This window comes from Cnephaeus nilssonii, assembly GCF_951640355.1.
Source record: "Cnephaeus nilssonii genome assembly, chromosome: 6".
Lineage (NCBI taxonomy): Eukaryota > Metazoa > Chordata > Mammalia > Chiroptera > Vespertilionidae > Cnephaeus > Cnephaeus nilssonii.
The window spans coordinates 94,245,941-94,265,900 of NC_137077.1; the positions used below are offsets into that span (position 1 = coordinate 94,245,941).

Here is a 19,960-nt window from a genome sequence, read left to right on the forward strand (position 1 = left end):
CGCACGGGAGTATTTGTTGGCGAGTTAAGGGACAGCTAAACTCCAGGAGAAGATGGGGGACTGCTGGACGGGGTTCTCCTGACGGCAGCCCCCGCTGCTGCTGGGTTCCCTCTCAGAGCGACCTGCTCAGATGCGGAGACTGCGCCATCTTGAAGGGGAAAGTGGATCTTATTGGAAGCTTGAAAAGCTACAACAACCGAACAGCTGTGAGCCCCAGAACACCGGTCCCCACTTGGCGCAAACACGTGGATTCAGAGGAGCTCTACACTCCACCACGGAAAGGTCAGATTTCTCCTGGGATAAGGAGAGAGAGAACTACATAACCAGACATCCGGAGAAGAGAGACCATGGGGAGACAAAGAAACAGCCCGCATATGAAAGAAAAGCAGGCATCACCAGAAAAGGAAGTAAATGAAATAGAGGAAAGCACCATGTCAGAGAAAGAATTCAGAGAAATGGTTGTAAGATGGCTGAAAAGAATGGAAGACAAATTCGACAATATGAATAAGAACCAAGAGGAAATGAAGAAGAACCAAGAAAAATTAAAAATGACATCGCTGCTGTAAAAAACTCAATAGAAACCATTAAGAGTAGACTAGAAGAAGCAGAGGACCGCATCAGTGAACGAGAAGACAAGGTGGGAAAAAATATCCAATTAGAGCAGCTTCTAGAAAAAAAAACTTAAAAAGCAGGAAGAGAGCCTAAGGGAACTTTGGGGCAACACAAAACAAAACAACATCTGCATAATAGGGGCTCCAGAAGGAGAGGAAACTGAGCAAGGAATAGAAAACCTGTTTGAAGAAATAATGACAGAAAACTTCCCTGATATAGGGAAGAAAAAACCCACACAAATCCAAGAAGCTCACAGAGTCCCAAGCAAAATGAACCCCAAAAGACCGACGCCAAGGCACATTATAATTAAATTGGCAAACACCAACGACAAAGTAAGAATCATAAAAGCGGCCAGAGAGAGACAGAAAGTTACATACAAAGGAACCCCCATCAGACTAGTAACTGATTTCTCAACAGAAACTCATCAGGCCAGAAGGAAATGGAATGAAATATACAAAGTCATGCAAAGGAAGGGTCTGAATCCAAGAATACTGTACCCAGCAAGGCTATCAATCAAAATTAAAGGTGAAATCAGGAGCTTCACAGGCAAAAAAGGACTAAGGGAATTTATCACCACCAAACCAGCAATGCAAGAAATGCTAAAGGGTCTGCTGTAAAAAATATATATATATAGGAAACGAAGAAGAAACACAGGGGTAAAGAATAAAAATGGTGACAAATAAGTACCTATCAATAATAACTTTAACCTTTTGCACTTGGATGTCTAGTGTGACTCGACACGGTTATCATCGGTAGCAGCTCTTTGAATGTATCAATAATTTGAAATATAAAAAAATCCAAATAAGTAAGTTTGTATGAAAAGAAACTCCAGTTTTTTATTCTACTGCCTCGCTTTGTAAAATCTGGGGTATTTAAAAAATTAAATCCCGAGTAGAATAAAGGAATCGAGAAAAAAGCAAGCGAGTGCAAAGGGTTAAATGTAAATGGATTAAATGCCTCAATCAAAAGACACAGGGTAATGGATAAGAAAACAAGACCCATATATCTGCTGTCTATAAGAAACCCACCTCAGAAAAAAAAAGACGCACACAGACTGAGGGTGAAAGGATGGAAAAAGGTTTTCCATGCGAATAGAAATGAAAAAAAAGCTGGGGTAGCAATACTTATATCTGACAAATTAGATCACAAAGGGAAGGACATAACAAGAGATAAGGAAGGCCACTTCATAATACTAAAGGGAGCAATCCAACTAGAAGAAATAACTCTGGTAAACATATACGCACCCAATACAGGAGCACCCAAATACATACAAAAACTCCTGGAGGATATCAAGGGAGAGATTGACAGCAATACACTCATAGTAGGAGAATTTAATACCCCACTATCACCATTGGACAAATCCTCTAAACAAAAAATCAGCAAAGAAACATTAATCCTAAATTACTCATTAGACCAGATGGAATTAATTGACATCTTCAGAACAGTTCACCCCAAAGCCACAGAATATACATTCTTCTCAAGTGCACATGGGTCCTTTTCAAAGATAGACCATATGCTGGGCCATAGGCAAAGTCTCTTCAAATTCAAGAGGATAGAAATCATACCAAGCATCTTCTCAGATCACAGTGGCATAAAATTGGAAATCAACTACAATAAAAACAATCCAAAAAAATCAAACACATGGAGACTAAACAGCATGCTATTAAACAATGACTGGGTTACCAGAGAGGTCAAGGAAGAAATAAAAAACATCATGGCAACAAATGACAATGAAAACACAACAATCCAAAATCTATGGGACACAGCGAAAGCAGTCTTGAGAGGTAATTTCATAGCTCTACAAGCCTACTGCAAAAAAACAAGAAACAATGGTAATAAACTACCTAACCCTACAACTCAAAGAGTTAGAAAGAGAGCAACAAGAAAAGCCCAGTGTAAGCAGAAGGAAGGAAATAATAAAGATCAGAGCAGAGATAAATGACATAGAGACCAAAGAAACAATACAAAAGATCAACAAAACCAAGAGCTGGTTCTTTGAAAGGATAAACAAGATTGATGAACCTCTAGCCAGGCTCACCAAGAAGCAAAGAGAGAGGACCCAAATAAACAAAATCAGAAATGAAAGAGGTGGAATAACAACAGACCCCACTGAAATATAAAGGATTGTTACAAAATACTATGAACAACTCTATTCCAACAAACTGGACAATCTGGAGGAAATGGACATATTCCTAGGAAAATATGACCTTCCAAAACTCAATCAGGAAGAATCTAAACATCTCAACAGGCCAATAACTATGGAAGAAATTGAAGCAGTCATCAAAAAGCTTCCAACAAACAAAAGCCCGGGGCCAGATGGCTTCACAGGGGAGTTTTACCAAACATTCAAGGAAGAACTAAAACCTATCCTTCTCAGACTATTCCAAAAAAATTCAAGAGGAAGGAACACTTCCAAGCTCCTTCTATGAAGCCAGCATCACCCTAATACCAAAACCAGATAAAGACAACACAATGAAAGAGAATTACAGGCCAATATCCCTAATGAACATAGATGCCAAAATCCTCAACAAAATTCTAGCAAATCAGCTCCAGCAGTACATCAGAAAGATCATACACCATGACCAATTAGAATTTATCCCAGGAGTGCAAGGATGGTACAATATCCGCAAATCAATAAACGTGATACATCACATAAACAAACTGAGAGATAAAAATCACATAGTCATATCAATTGATGCAGAAAAAGCATTTGACAAAATCCAACACCCTTTCTTGATAAAAACTCTCAACAAGGTGGGAATAGAAGGATCATACCTCAACATACTAAAAGCTATATATGATAAACCCACAGCTAACATCATAGTCAATGGGCAAAAACTAAAACCATTTCACCTAAGAAGAGGAACAAGACAAGGATGCCCACTCTCACCACTCCTGTTTGACATAGTACTGGAAGTATTAGCCATTGCAGTCAGACAAGAAGAAGAAATTAAAGGCATCTAAATTGGAAAAGAAGAAGTAAAGCTGTCCTTATTTGCAGATGACATGATATTGTACATAAAAAACCCGAAAGATCCATCAAAAAACTAACAGACTTAATAAATGAATTCGGCAATGGAGCAGGATACAAAATTAACACCAAGAAATCTTTGGCATTTCTATACACCAATAGTGAACTTACAGAAAGAGAGACTAAAAAAGCAATCCCATTTACCATCGCACCAAAAAAATTAAGATACCTAGGAATAAACTTAACCAAGGACGTAAAAGACCTATACGCGGAAAACTACAGGACACTGAAAAAAGAGATAGATGAAGACATAAACAGATGGAAGAACATACCATGTTCATGGATTGGTAGAATCAACATCATTAAAATGTCCATACTACCCAAAGCAATCTATAGATTCAATGCACTCCCCATTAAAATACCAATGGCATATTTCACAGACCTAGAAAGAACTCTCCAAAAATTCATCTGGAATAAAAAAAGACCCCGAATAGCCACAGAAATCCTGACAAAGAAGAATAAAGTAGGAGGGATCTCAATACCAGATTTCAAGCTGTATTACAAAGCCACTGTTCTCAAAACAGCCTGTTACTGGCACAAAAACAGTAATGGAATAGAATTGAGAATCCAGATATCGACCCAAACCTCTATGCTCAATTAATATTTGACAAAGGAGGCATGAACCTAAAATGGAGTCAAGACAGTCTCTTCAATAAATGGTGTTGGGAAAATTGGACAGATACATGCAAAAAAATGAAACTAGATCACCAACTTACACCATACACAAAAATAAACTCAAAATGGATACAGGACTTAAAAATAAGACGGGAAACCATAAAAATAATAGAGGAATCCACAGGCAGAGAAATCTCAGACATATGCCGAAAGAACTTCTTCACTGATACTGCTCCTAGGGCAGTGATGGCGAACCTATGACACGCGTGTCAGCACTGATACGCGTAGCCATTTCTGATGACACGCGGCCGCATGCCGAGGATGAAACATTTGCTGCTCCTGAGGATGAAATATTTGCGACTAGAGTCTTGGAGTTAGTTTTTTCCTCAAAGTGACACACTACCCGAGTTATGCTCAGTTTTTTGGCGAAGTTTGACACACCAAGCTCAAAAGGTTGCCCATCACTGTCCTAGGGCAATGGAAGCTTAAGAGAAAATAAACAAATGGGACTACAACAAAATAAAAAGCTTTTTCATAGCAAAAGAAACCATCAACAAAACAACAAGAAAGCCCACTGTATGGGAGAACATATTTGCAAATGTTATCACTGATAAAGGTTTAATCTCCAACATCTACAGGCAACTTATACATTTTAATAAAAGGAAGATAAATGATCCAATAAAAAAAATGGGCACCGGACCTAAATAGAATCTTTTCGAAAGAAGATAGAAGGAAGGCCAAGAGACACATGAAAACATGCTCAAAGTTATTAATTATCTGAGAGATGCAAACCAAAACGACAATGCTGTATCATCTCACACCTGTCAGAATGGCTATTATCAACAAATCAACAAACGACAAATGTTGGCGAGGATGCGGAGAAAAAGGAACCGTCGTGCACTGCTGGTGGGAATGCAGACTGGTGCAGCCACTGTGGAGAACAGTATGGAGTTTCCTCAAAAAACTAAAAATGGAACTCCCATTTGACCCAGTAATCCCACTCCTAGGAATATATCCTAAGAAACTAGAAACACCAATCAGAAAGGATATATGCACCCCTGTGTTCATAGCAGCACAATTCACCATAGCTAAGATTTGGAAACAGCATAGGTGCCCGTCAGCAGATGACTGGATCAGAAAACTATGGTACATCTATACGATGGAATACTATGCTGCCATAAAAAAGAAGGAATTCTTACCATTTGCAGCAACCTGGATGGAACTGGAGAACATTATGCTAAGTGAAATGAGCCAGTCAATGAAAGAAAAATACCACATGATCTCACTCATTTATGGATAATAAAGAACATTATAAACTGATGAACAAAAAGATAGATACAGAGGCAGTAAAGCATCAAACAGACTGTCAAATTACAGCGGGAAGGTTAGAGAGATGGGGAGACAGATCAACCGAAGGACTTGTATGCATGCATATAAGCATAACCAATGGACGCAAAACACTGGGGGGTGAGGGCATGTATGGGAGTGGAGTGGAGGGGGGCAATGGTAAGATATGTGCACATATAATACCTTAATAAAAAAATGAAGAAGAAAAAAGAAATGGAGGCTCAGGTAGTGGATGGAGAGTTGGCCAGGGGCCAATACCAGGTTGAGAACACAGGTTCCTGCTCTTGGAATAGCACAGCTATTTCTTCCAAGGAGAGCATCTCAAAGGAGGCCCTGGCTCAGAAGAAGTGATTCCTAAAGAAAAGCCAGGAAGGAATGTTCCCTAGGAAATTGTGACTCTGGGAAATTGCAAGTAGTTCTGAATGGCTGAAGGCTGGGTATGAGAGAAGCATCTAGATATGCAGGGGGAGAGAAAACTGGGATGAGATCAGTTCAGCCTTAGATATGTGTGAGTCATGACATTTTAAGCACAGTAGTAGTGATGTGATGAGATTTGTACTTCTGAAAGATCATTCTGGCAACTCTTCATCTTGGCAGCTCATAACAGAGCAGCAGGTTAAATTTTCAAAGGTGGCTACACTAATATGTCTTTTAAATCCCATGTTCTTCATACAAAGTGCTTCCTCTCCTGAGCATTGGGCCTGTGCCCCCTTGCTTTGAGTTGGGTGGACCTTTGTATCAGCCTCGAGCAATACCCACCAGGTGAATTCCAAGGATAGGGCATAAAAGGGACATGCACCCTGGAAACCCAACTGTCCTGTTGTAGGAAGACCACAGCTTCTCTTAGGCCTCAGCTGCCAGCCACATGAGTGAGTGAACTTCCGAGGACTCCAGCCGCCAGCCAGTGAAGCAGAGATGTGTTATCTGTGCTGAGCGCTGCCCAGTTACAGATCTGTGAGCAAAATTAATGTTGTCATTATTTTGAGCCACTAAGTGTTGGGGGTAACTTGTTAAGTAACCACAATCATTAAAAACAAATAGCTACTAGTATACTGATTTTTATTTTAAGCAAGTAATTAATGTTTCATCAGGCCAACAAGTTTGGTTCGTGTTCTTTTGAGCCAGTCACTTTGGGGGATGTAGAAGGTTATTTTGTACAAATAATAAATTCATTGAAAAGAGACCTAGTTACAAGAGCCTTGTCACCATGAGGTTTATTGACCAGGCACCAGAAAAACTGCCCTGCAGCACAATCTGACCTCTCTACCCTGGTGTCCATTTACCTGGATCTGACCGTGACACTAAAACTATCAGTTTCCTGATGACAGAAAAGTATCAGGTTTTCCTGTTGCCACACTATATGGGGCACGGCTACGGAGTTTGGACAGGTTCAAGCCTTGGACTAATGAGAGGGCACAGTCCTCTCGTGGCCACATGCAAGTCCCAGCCTGGAGGGCAGAGCCCTCTCACCACAATTATAGCCAACAGCTATAGTTGTAAGCTTGAACCTGTGGTCCGAACACGTGGCCACACGTGCCTAAGTGATATAGGCTGCAAGTAAACAAAGCTTGATCAGGTGCATGCAATTGAGTAGGATCGAAACCCACGAGAATGTTGTAAACATCTTGACCACACCCTTACTTTGCCTCGTGGCATCTGGCTATAAAATAAAGACACGATTTGTAGTACGTGGCGCTGTCTCTCCGTGAGGGAGCAGCGTCCCACTGAGACCCAGCTTTCATTCTCTTGTCTGTCTTTTCTAAGCCTTTCAGCGGCCCCCACTCAGGGTCACTGAACTTGGCTGAGCTGGCGCGGCACATAAGGCGCCCTGGGGCTGAGTATGCCATGGCCGTGCCAGCCCGCCACACCACACAAGTGTATGTGGTTGTCAAAGTGTACAGAACTGTACTCTGAAAATGTTGAATTTTATTGTATGAAAAGTATATCTAAAAATAAATAAAAATAAGCAGAGAGATATTCTAGTAATTGCTTCTTGATATTTGAATCAGGTGCCACACCTAACAGAAAGGTCATTCATTAATATTGAATTTCCTTCCCTTCTCCTTCTCTTCTTCCCTCTACTCTCTTTCCTCTCCCCTCCCCCCTTCTCTCTCTTCCTTCTCTCTCTCTCCCTCCCTCCCCCCTCCTACCCACACATACACACATACTCACTCACATTCACATTCTCTCATGATCCCACAATCCCACACACTTTCTTGTAATCTTTTTTTATGTTTAGGCCTGCTAAGAGTGATTCATACATTCATGCCTCTGTTTTGATTCAGCAATAAGACTGTGGTCAAAATATTGGTTCCATACCTTACAAAACTGGGGGACATTTGACAGACCTGAACTTAGTGTCTTTCAAGATAACGTAAGCCTGGGAACGTTATACATGTACTATATATATGCATGAGGGAATAGTAGCAAGGAATTGTCCTCCATTCTGTTTTCTCATTCCTGAAGAGTTTAGATGGCTCAAAGATGTTGGGGAAGGAATTTACTTATATACCAATGGGCTGTCAAAGCTTCATGTTCCTAATTATTTTTGAATTGTAAGAAGATAGTTAAAATGTTCATGTTTCTATACATTTCCTTAACCTTCAAATATTAATATTGTAGTAAATCATAAACCACAGCTGAAGGAATTTCTTTACAATGACAGATTGTCAGCACATTGACATACATTATTTTTTATGTATATTTTTAGAGGGAATGAGTGATTTTTTTTAAGTGAGCTTTTTTCAGAAATATAATAATAGGGAGAGTTGTTATCCCATGTATCAAACTTATAGAATATTTTTTTTCCTTTTGTGATTAGGGTCAACCTAATTACAAATATTTTACAAAAGAAAAAAGAAATTGAAGTTTGATGAAAAACATTCTAACATTCACTAGAATAGACCTGTTGATAAATAGTAAAGAAAATTATCTCTATCTTCTTGGCTCAAGATAGAGAAAAAATAATTTTAAATAGTTTAGAATTGTTTCTTGTCTTTTATTGTATTTTATTACTTAGATAATATTTAGAAAGGAGGAATGATCAAAACCTGATAGCTGGCATTTCTTTACATTTATTTATGAAATTGAACTCAAATCTGGAGTTCAGAGGACAATATTTCCCAAACATATCTATTTTTAGAACTGTGATCACCTCGTGTGATCCTGGTTTCTTATGAAGGATACATAATTAGGATTAAGGACTAAATTGTGTGGTTATGACCTAGTTACTATCTGGAGATACTGGAAATCATTCAGTAAGAAGGCTATGTATTGTTTTCTGCCTCTGAACTTGGGGGCCATCTGTTTACTGTGTATGAGTGCTGAGGACTGAAGATGGGAAAGAGTGGGACATATGTTAAACCCTTTTAATGTAAGGAATGCTCAAGCTGCTTCCCAGAGGATAAAATTTGGCAAGGACGGAACAGAGAAGAGCTATTCCCAAACTGGAGAGAACAGGCCTCGCTTCCCAAGGGACCCTCTTACATCTTCAGCATTGGCCCATAGGGGTGTGTTTCTTCATACTCATTCGAAATGGCCATGTGCTACCCAGCAGCACCACTAGCTTTAACTTGATTCCTTTTAAACTGGTAAAATATCAAAGAGATATCTTTAAGGACATGGACCCAGGGAGGAAAAAAACACTATAAAATTGAAGAGGGTAAATTTTATGTAGAGACTTCCGGCGTCGCCATAGCGGCTAACGCTACCACTAACCCATCGCAGCTGCTGCCTCTAGAGCTTGTGGACAAGTGTATAGGATCAAGAATTCACATCGTGATGAAGAGTGATAAGGAAATTGTTGGCACGCTTCTAGGATTTGATGACTTGTCAATATGGTACTGGAAGATGTCACTGAGTTTGAAATCACACCAGAAGGAAGAAGGATCACTAAATTAGACCAGATTTTGCTAAATGGAAATAATATAACAATGCTGGTTCCTGGAGGAGAAGGACCTGAAGTATGAATGGATTTCCTTGACTTACATTAGATTCTGTTTTGTCTTATACTGACAACAAAATATTTTTTTTAAACCTTTCACTGTCTGGATTCTGTGAAGCCAAGTTTCCCATTAAAGGGGAATGCTTTGAAGAGGCATTGTAAATGCCATTTTTTAAGTTAATCATGTTTATCTTGGGGGGGAAAAGAACATTGAAGACTAAAATAAAGGTGGTTTTGGTTAATTGTCATTTATTTATTATACTGCAATAGCCATTGGAACAAAGCTTGTGGTTATTTTGTCAGTTGCTCTCTTGTCATTTTACATCTGTTTCCTTATTTACATGACCACTTGGTTCTCAAAAATTGTTCCCAACAAAATGGTGAACTTTGGATTTTGAACAGGTGCATTTAACCTGAAATTATTCAATTTAGTTCAAACTTTGATGCTTTGAAATTAGGATTTTTCCACTGCACTCAAGTTTCAGTAACTTCTCTTAAAAACAAACAAGCAAAATAAACAGGTAATCTGTGCACATTGTAGAAATGCAGACAAATGAAAAGGAAAACATCATACTTTGCTGTCTATCCTCTTAGACTTTTTCAGTACATATTTTATATTTACAAAAACTTGTTCGTCCTGATTACGCTGTTTTGTGGCCTCCATTGAAGAGTTTTTAAAAATTTAAACGGTGAATGTCTTTCTGTGTCATATTTCAGCAACATTAATGTGTGTACAGTATTTCATTAAATGGGTTTACCATAGCTTATTTAGCCTATTCTTATTATTGGCCACAGTAGTCTAGCTAAATCTTTATACATTTTTATTTTTCTTAGAAGAAATTCAGAAGTGTGTACTGTCAAAAGGTATATATTGTCATGTTACTAACAAAATGTTTGTCAGCGGTTTTTCACTTTATATACTACCATTGGCTATATTCTCTCTTCTCTTTTTGTCATTGTGATAGGCAAAATTTGGTATGTTTAAAATTTTCTTTACTAATTTTGTATTTTGTGGATTATGTCTATGAGGCTTTTGCCATTGAGATGCTTGTCTTGTTTCTTACTAATTTGTAAGAATTCTTAATAGTTCCTCTTAGTCATGTATTTTGCAGGTAAATTCCCCAGTTTGTAATTTGCCTATTAGGGGTACTCTTTTTGACAAATAAAAAAATATTTTATGTAGTAAAAAAAAAAATTATGTAGAGAAGAGAGCAGCTTTAATTTTTCTATGGAAAATAATTAAGAGCTGCCAGGAACCTTCCACAACTGACTAAAACAGCACAGGTTCCTTGGTGTGGTCATTAGTGGGGCTTTTTCAAGCAAATCCACAAATGCCCTGTGGGAATGTGGGTCTCGCTTTCTAAACTCTAGCCTTGAGTGGCTTATCTGCACATAGATTTCAGGTTTCCATTTACCTGCCCCACCATCCTGATCCTCACCTGGCTATCAAACAGGAGGCTTTTCCCCAGGAATGAAAGAAGCCTAAACTGGTCATCCTATATAATAAAAGCATAATATGCAAATCGACCGAACGGCAGAATGACTGGCAGAACGACCGATCGCTATGATGCGCACTGACCACTAAGGGGCAGGTGCTCAATGCAGGAACTCCCCTTAGCCCTCAGGCCCCAGGCCAGTCAAGGCAGGTGCCAGCAAGCCCCCTCCCCATCCCCCTACACTGATTGCCCTGCATCACCCCCAGAGGGAGACGACCGGCAGCGGTGGTGGGGGGGTGGGGCTGGCGAGCAGGTGGCACCAGGCTGACCAAGGTGGGTGCCAGTCACCCCACAGATCGGTCCTGATCTCTGGCCAGGCCTAGGGACCCTACCTGTGCACGAATTTCGTGCACTGGGCCTCTAGTCCTATATAATAAAAGGCTAATATGCAAATAGACTGAATGGCGGAACGACCAAACAACTGAACAACCCGTCGCTATGACATGCACTGACCACCAGGGGGTCACATGTGGAACATGGTGGGCGTGGGCAGCAGGCGGCAGAGCACGGAACATGGTGGGCATTAGCCGTGGCGGGATGGAGGAGCAGGTGAGCGGGGGTGCCAGACCAAGGTTGGGTACCAGTTGCTGTCATCGGGGTGAGCCTCTGGTGGTTACTGAAAATTCTTTGCTCCCGCGCACCTTGGTCCTGCCCAGCGCTCACACCTGCTGCTGGTAACGGCCCTGCTCGTACCCACTGCCAGCACCGGAACCGCTGCTCGTACCCACTGCTGGCGCAGGCCCTGCTCACACCCGCAGCTGGCCCTGGAGCTGCTGCTCACACCTGCTGCCAGCGCCAGTCCCGATCACTTGGCACTGTCAGTGGGTGCGAGCGGGGCTGGTGCTGAACGGGGCTGCCAGCCGACAGGGGACTGGAGCCACAGCAGGAGGGGCCAGGCAGGGGTGCGGAGGATGGGCTGAGATCCGCCCCTGTGCCCACTGCAGCCTCGCGGCCCACAGTTCCTTTCAGGGTGCATGAATTCGTGCACTGGGCCCCTAGTATAAGATGCTGTTGATAATAATGAACGCCAAAAGAATACAAAAATAAAACTACTAAAACATGCAAGAGTAAGCACCATTTACAGCTTCACTTCTTAGCCCAAAACTGTACTCCTTAGCCAAGTTGCTCCCTTAGTCTTAGCCTGTGCAAAATCCTGCTTTTTAGGGTAAAGAATAATGTGGGTGGGAAGCGTTTTGAAACTTCATTTGCAGTTACCAGGCCACTTAAATTTGTATTTAAAAGTATGATTACTGAGCATTTTTAATGACCAGGAGAAAGCCTTCTTAAGGTAAATAAGGACAATTTTTATACCATACTAGAGGCCCGGTACATGAAAATTCATGCACTGGAGGGGGGTCCCTCAGCCCAGCCTGCCCCCTCTCACAGTCCAGGAGCCCTCAGGGGCAGGAGGCCACCCGGCGATCAGGGGAAGGCGACGCCCCCATGACACCTCTGCTGCTGCCACTGCTGGCAGCACAAGCCTTGGCCGGCCCTGGTTACATGAGCCTCGAGCAGCCCTGGGCAGCTGGGCAGTCACCATCTGAGGCTTGCCTGAACCTCGGGCCGGCCCTGGGTGGCTGGGGGGCTGAGGGGACTGGGGGACTCCGGAGGCAGGCATGCGGAGCGGACAGGCCCACCTGGGGGTGGACCTGGCCTTGTAGCGCACCTGCCGCCCTGGCGGGGCTTAGGGGACTGGGTGCCACCATCTTGTGGCTGTGGGTGCTGCCATCTTTGAGGGTGGGGCAGTCAATTAGCATATTCCCTCCTTATTGGCTGTGGGCACCGCCATATTTGCAACGGCGTGAGGTCAATTAGCATAGTCCCTCTTTATTAGATAGGATAAACTCAGATATGCAAATATATGTGCATATACAAATGACTAGAAGGATAAAAACCAATAAAGTTACATACTTATATTTGAGTTAGTAAATGTATGGATGATTTTTTTCTCTATTTTATAGATATTTTTAAATGTTCTAAAATGGTATGTTGATTTTATATGCATAAAATGTTATTTTAATTTATACATGTGTAAATTGATGCTATAATAAAGGGGGGTTAGGAGAAAGACAACCAGAGTTATAGCAGACGTGCATTTTAAAAACAAAATCACTAAAAATAATTAAGAAGCAAAAGTAGGCCACTGCAATAAAAATTAGGATTTTATGGGAAAAGTATCACTTAGGGCAGTGGTCAGCAAACTCATTAGTCAACAGAGCCAAATATCAACAATACAACGATTGAAATTTCTTTTGAGAGCCAAATTTTTTAAACTTAAACTTCTTCTAACGCCACTTCTTCAAAATAGACTCGCCCAGGCCGTGTTATTTTGTGGAAGAGCCACACTCACAGGGCCAAAGAGCCGCATGTGGCTCGCGAGCCACAGTTTGCCAACCACGGACTTAGGGGAACTTACATTATTACAGTAGCTTTTGCTGTCAGTAATACTCACACATTATTCACAAATGGTTTCCCCTGAAATATAAATACTATTAAGTAGTTTCTCAAAAAGTCACTCACTTTAGGGTTTCATGAACTCTCTTTTCAAGAGTCTCTAGTGGACATTAGGTAGTTTATACCTTTAAATAGTTGAATTCTGAACGCACCAAAGTAATAGTAAAAACTTACTGTGATGCAAGGTAAACAAAACAGCTCTGTTGTAAAGCCTATTTCAGTCTACAATTTTATTTCAGTTTTTGGATTTCAGGTATAGTACTCATTAAATAAGGACATTGTACCCAAGAACAGTTTAGTCCCCATTGCAGTCAGATGAGTTGTGTTTTATTGAGTTCTTCTATGTTAATTTGTTCTTTTTTGGTTTAAAAATGTGTGTTTTTAAAACTTTGTACTTAAGTGGTAGTTGGTCATAGTAATTGTTGCTTAAGAGAAGCTTTAATGCAAATAAAGCTTTGTGTTAACTGCTTGAAGGAAGTCTATTTTATCTGCAACTATAAGATTATTCTTATATCAAGCACATATGCACATTTATTTAGGAATTTGATGTACAGCTTGTCTTAATATAAGTTTCACTCAATTTACGTTCTACTTCCTACTGCACCTGTAAGTTTTGGAGGCCGACACTGTTTTATTTGATGGCACTGACTGCTTATGGGAGGGATCTCCAAAGGCCCATTAGCAGTGTCAGTGCTGCTCATAACGGCACATTCTTGGCTTGTTAAAGTTTTGTTAAACATTCCATGCTGACTTCATGATAAATTTAAGGCCTTGATACTTAATTATAATCAAAAGGGAGAAACAAGGTAACATTTATGGATGGATTCTGTTAAAATATGAATGGTTATCCAGGGGAAGGGACCCTTGGTAAATGGGAACTATTGAGAGGTAATGTCATAAATGCTTAAATAATTTGTGAAATGGATCTATATACAATAGTAACAAATCCCTTTTTGGTTCCACAGTTAATTCTATTTCAAGAATTCCTTAACACTTGTGTTATTTTCCCTGTTTAATTTTGCCAAGGCTCTGATGCCCTCAGTGCAAGGTTCTTTTCACCTTGAGATGTCCAATTGATGTATATTACTAATGGCCACCATCCTATATAATAAAAGCCTAATATGCTAAGTGTCCGGTCGTCCATTCAACCAATCAAATTCATTCAACCAATCAAAGTGTAATATGCTAATGATATGCTAAGGCCGCTTAACCGCTCATTATGACTTGCACTGACCACCAGGGGGCAGTCAACCAGTTGCTATGACCTGCACTGACCACCAGGGGGCGCCACTCGGTCCAGTAGGTTAACTTGCTGCTGGAGTCTGGCTGATCGGGACTGAGTGAGATGGGCCAGACACGCCCTGGAGCCCTCCTGTGGTCCCTCCCCGGCTGGCCAACCTCCCGCATCCCTCCCTGGCCCCAGTCCCTCGGCCTGGCCTGCACCCTCTTGCAATCCAGGACCCCTCTGGGGATGTTGGAGAGCCAGTTTCGGCCCTATCCCCGCAGGCCAGGCCGAGGGACCCCACTGGTGTGTCATATAATGAGCTTTCAGACTAATATCAAACCATGTTTGTTACGGTAAGAAACAGTAGTGATTCTAATGTCACCGGTGCTCAGCTTTCTGTGTGTGTTTTGGGGTGAGGTACAGACACAGTGGGAGGTATCCACACCTGCTGGTTTGGTGCACACAATCATCCAGCAGTCATGTACTTTGATGTAACTCTTTTGTCCACCTGGCCTATTGAAGGTACAGATTTCTCTTTTTATATATAGCTTTTTTAAATAAGTGGGTGTCCAGTCCTCAATGGGAAAGACTATTTCAAACAGTTTTAAATTCTTAGTAGAAAATAATATCAAATTGCAGTGCATTAAGACAGTACTTAAAGGGAAGGCCCATCTTTAGAAAGAAGAGACTGAGAGGTATGACTTGATTCAAGCTTTAGTTGCATGATCTTTCTGCATGTCAGGGTGCTAATTATAAAATGGGACTTAACTGACCTCTTTGGGTAGTGGTGGCAGTTAACTGGTATGAACATGTGATCTCCAGCCAGAGTCTAAACACCTGAATGCACTCCCTCCCTGAACAGAGAGTCGTTTTGGTGGATGGTTATATTGGGCAAGGCAGAAATTCATCACTTGAAAACAAACAAGTCTGCCTCATTGGAGGGCAGACATGATTGAACAGGAGCCTGGAGAGAGGAGTCCATGGGAGACTTGCTTCCAACAACTGTATTCAGATGAACAAGGAACTTTTTCTCTGCATGTATTTTTAAGGGCTCCTCTTGAAGCAGCTTCTGGATTCAAGGATTTCAGCTGCTCTTACTGGTGGCAGATGAAGCCATTTTAGGACACAGGAATGTTCTTAAGCAACAAATTAACACTTTCTCCTTTGACCCATGAGAGCAAAATAGTGACTCTTCTTTATGAAAATAAGATGTGGACATTTCCAATGGAACATCCAGATCTCTGGAAACATTTAAGGCATTTTCTAAAGGAAATTAAAAAGGTGAAATGTTTTCTGATGACTCAATATATCCTAAAACAAGGAATAGGGTATAGGGGAGATAAATGGTGATGGAAAAAATAAAAGAAAATAATGTATTAAAAAAAATCAAAATAGTAGCTAACATTTACTGAACCGGTTCACACGTATTTAATACCCACCAACCTCTATTAGATATTCACTACCATTGTCCGCATTGTACGTGAGGAAGCTAAGGCACATATGGCTTAAGTCACATGCCAAACAGTGGCCAAGCCACCACTGTAAACCAGATGTTCTGATGCTAGCGCACTAACTGCTTGTGTCGCCATTATACCAAGTACCTCTGAGAACAGTGGGGATAAGCACCAGCATCTGTGCGGATCTGGTCAGAGCAAAGCTGAGGTCATTTGTTTACTGGAGAGGGGAGTAATAAGCACAGTGAACAAACACAGGTGCCTCATTCTACAATCTTAAATGGGATACCAGGTCCATCCTAAGAAGTCAAGTAAAAGATGCTCACATCAGAAATTATCACTCAGGATCTTGAATCAGGCCCAGATGCCTAATATGCTAGTAATCCTCTCTCCAGTGATTTTCAAAAACCTTCCATACGACTTAAGGTGCAGCTACTCATTGAACGTTAAAGGAGTTGTATGATGGGTTCCTGAACACCTGGGAGCACTATATGGATTTTTTCCTAAAAAACTGTCCCTGGGGAGGAGATTGCTGAACTGAGAAACTAAGCATATCACAAAGAATGTACGTATTTCAATGCTAAGAAATGGGACTCCAGCTATCACAGCTGTAATGAGCTTTTTCAACTCCAAGCCCTGCCTCGGCCTGCCTCCATGCTTGGCAAATGTAACCTTTATAAAATTCTCAGCAAGAATAACCTTAGGGTGTTATTAGGGCATGGTTTTAGCAGCCAAAAGGAGATTGTGAGCCTGAGATCTTCCTTTAAATCTGTCAGTTGCCCAACTCTATTAATCTCAGGCAGAAGCATCAGAAAGCATCTTTCTGGGTTAAGAATTACTGACATTTTGATCCTCAGCAAAACTATATACTTGCATTCAGCCATGGAACCTGAATCTGAGCCCTAATCTTGCTTGGTTTTCTGAGGTCTGTGTAGAGGAGCACATTGGGCGATTGTCTGAATAAGCTACATACAGTTACAGCCAGAAAAGAGATCTGCCTTATGGAAAGAGAATTAAAATATGCTGGGTGGGGTTTATACATCTCTGGGTGCTCCACCTCCATGCAAGGCCTGCATTTCTAGGTTCACGTGGAGTCTGTTCCCTCTTCTGGGATAGCTGTGGAGCCCGAGCTTCTCTCTAAGGTGTTCTCCATGCCTGGTAGGCTGTCCAGACATGTTCACCTGGAATGGGTTAGTGCTCTGACCCGAATAAAAACCCCCTTGTTTCTCAGCTTCAAGCCAAATTCTCCAAGGCTTCTGTATGACTCCATCACTCCAACCCACTGGCCAAACACATAACTGTTTTGGAAACTCATACGGGTAAACTTTACCCAGTGCTGCTGCTTTACAAATCTGCCTCCCACATCCTGTGCGTGGGTGGTGCACTCAGGAAGGGGGCAGGACTTGCAGCATGATCAGAGAGCAGTTCTGACTTTCTTCCACTCCATGCCAGAGCACTTGCATTGGCTATTGGGAGACTTTCAAATACACTTTGAAACTTGAAGTTTGATGACTTAAATATTATTTCAATGTTATTTGATGATTTAAATGTTAAAAATCTGATCTACGTGGTAACCTACATTAGTTAGAGATTCATTATTTGGATGCTAGAACTTCAAAATGTTTGCCTTACATTAGAGATACTTCCTATTGTTTTAAAAGTAAGTATAACAACCCTGGTGTGGCTCAGTGGTTCAGTGTCAGCCTGTACACTGAAGGGTCTCGGGTTCGATTCCCAGTCAAGGGCATGTACCTAGGTTGCAGGTTTGATCCCCAGCCCCAATCAGGGTGCATGCAGGAGGCAACCTATTGATGTGTCTCTCACATCTCTCTCTTCCTCCCTCTCCCTTTTCTTCACCCTCTCCCTCTCCCTCCCTACCCTCCTTCCACTTTCTCTAAAAAAAAAAAAAAAAAAAAAGGAAAAAAATATCCTTGCGTGAGGATTAATAAAAAATATAATAATAATAAGCATACATTTTAGAACTTGTCTTTACAAATATGGACAACGGATGATTGCAATGAAACAATGATCCAGATTCAGTAATTGAGGCACAGTTTTTATAGTGGCAACTTCATTGAGACCTTGAAGACCAGTAGCTACCTGGTATGTTCTGCAGTATATTTTCTGGGCAAAGACAAAAATGGTGAATCACAGAATAACTAATACCTGGTATATGCTTGCCAACTTTAAAAAAAAAATTGACCCTAGTGTTATGAAATATGAATTGAATATTTTAATTAGAAAAAACCAACAAGTCCAAATGAGTTCTTTTCCTATGCAAAATATAGGGAGGTGATAAATGTTAATCTAACTTGAGTTTTTCTCAAGTTCCATTGGACATGGGTGATTGGGAAGTAATAGAAATTGTAACCACAGGAATTCTGCTATCAGTGTGTATGCCAGTTCTGATTTTATTTGTAAAATAGGTTTAGATGCTAAGTATTACTTCAGCAATAGATAAATCCGAAATTGACTTTTTAAAAACTTCATCATAAAAGTAAACCTCTAACCTTCCACACTGAAATTTTGTTGCCACCAGTTGTGAGGGAGAAAAATAAAGTTTGATTTCCCTTTTATTCCATGGGCCCCCTCAGCGGTTCCTTCCTTACTGGTAGTGTAAGTTATTATAACCACATAGTGTAAACTCTTACATGAAGTGATGAAATACATGTGCAGAAAGTAAAGGAGTGTTGTTTTAATGAAAACTAATTTGTGTACTTTGGAAAGACTCAAAGGTGAGGGTTTTTTAAAAAGCTAATTAGATATGAATAAGACAACTGAAAAACTGATGGATTAAAAAAATTCATGAAGGATTTGCATCCAAATTGTCTCGCAAGTTTTCTCATGACTTAAAAAAATAAACACTTGAAACTGGACTTTTGTAACTTAATATTTTCGGTATATTGTGATATCTGTGAATGAAGGAAAAATGGAACTTCCGGCAGGAGAGCAGTGCTTGATTGTAGAATCAAGTTTTGGTGAATAAATTTACATTTATATATTCTAAGTTAAAATATTTATGGTCAGGTTTGACTGCTTTTTTAATTAACTGACTTATTGCAGGTGTTGACTAAATCAGATGACAGGATTGTAACAGGATGCTAAAATGATTTTAATAATTTAATTGAAACTGAATATCAAAATTCTAATCCAGTGTTTGGGATAATACAGTTATTTAATAGTGGTTCCTGGTGTCAATTTCAGAGCTACTATAATTTTATTTTCGCTCCAGTCATTATAATAAATAGTTATCACACAGGTGATATATGATATGCTGCCATGCTCTCTTGTTTATATCAGCATCTAAACTCAACTTGCCACTTGCTTCTTCCCCATACCTTAGTATTGAAATTCTGCCCATCCTTCCAAAACTATCTCCAATATTATCTTTACTCAAAGGGTATACTAGGTTCTCCATGTGAAACTGAGGTGGACTCACAAAACTTGTTAGTTAATAATACATTGAATTATACCTGTTCTTTGCCTTAGAGTAGGTCCCAGTACTATGATTTTTGCCTAACTTATTTAAGAGAGCACATGCTAAAATAATGTGAAGAGCAGCTGAAACTTCCATTTATGTATCAGGAGAAATCCTATCTAATAAAAGAGTAATATGCAAATTGACTGTACCTCCTCTACACCCACAAACCACACCCACCAGCCATGCCCACCAGCCAATCAGGAGCAAATATGCAAGTAAACCCAACCAAGATGGCTGTGGCCACAGAGAGCAGGATGGAGGCTTGGGTTTCCCTGGCAATGGAGGAAGCCAAGCTTTCTGCC

General features: G+C 40.6%; 1 pseudogene across 1 annotated transcript; it reads left to right on the forward strand.

The window, feature by feature from the left end:
- Positions 1-9,290: 9,290 nt before the first annotated feature.
- Positions 9,291-9,739, forward strand: LOC307102292 (U6 snRNA-associated Sm-like protein LSm5; annotated as a pseudogene). Its single transcript has one exon. The product of its transcript is annotated as a U6 snRNA-associated Sm-like protein LSm5 (transcript).
- Positions 9,740-19,960: the final 10,221 nt, after the last annotated feature.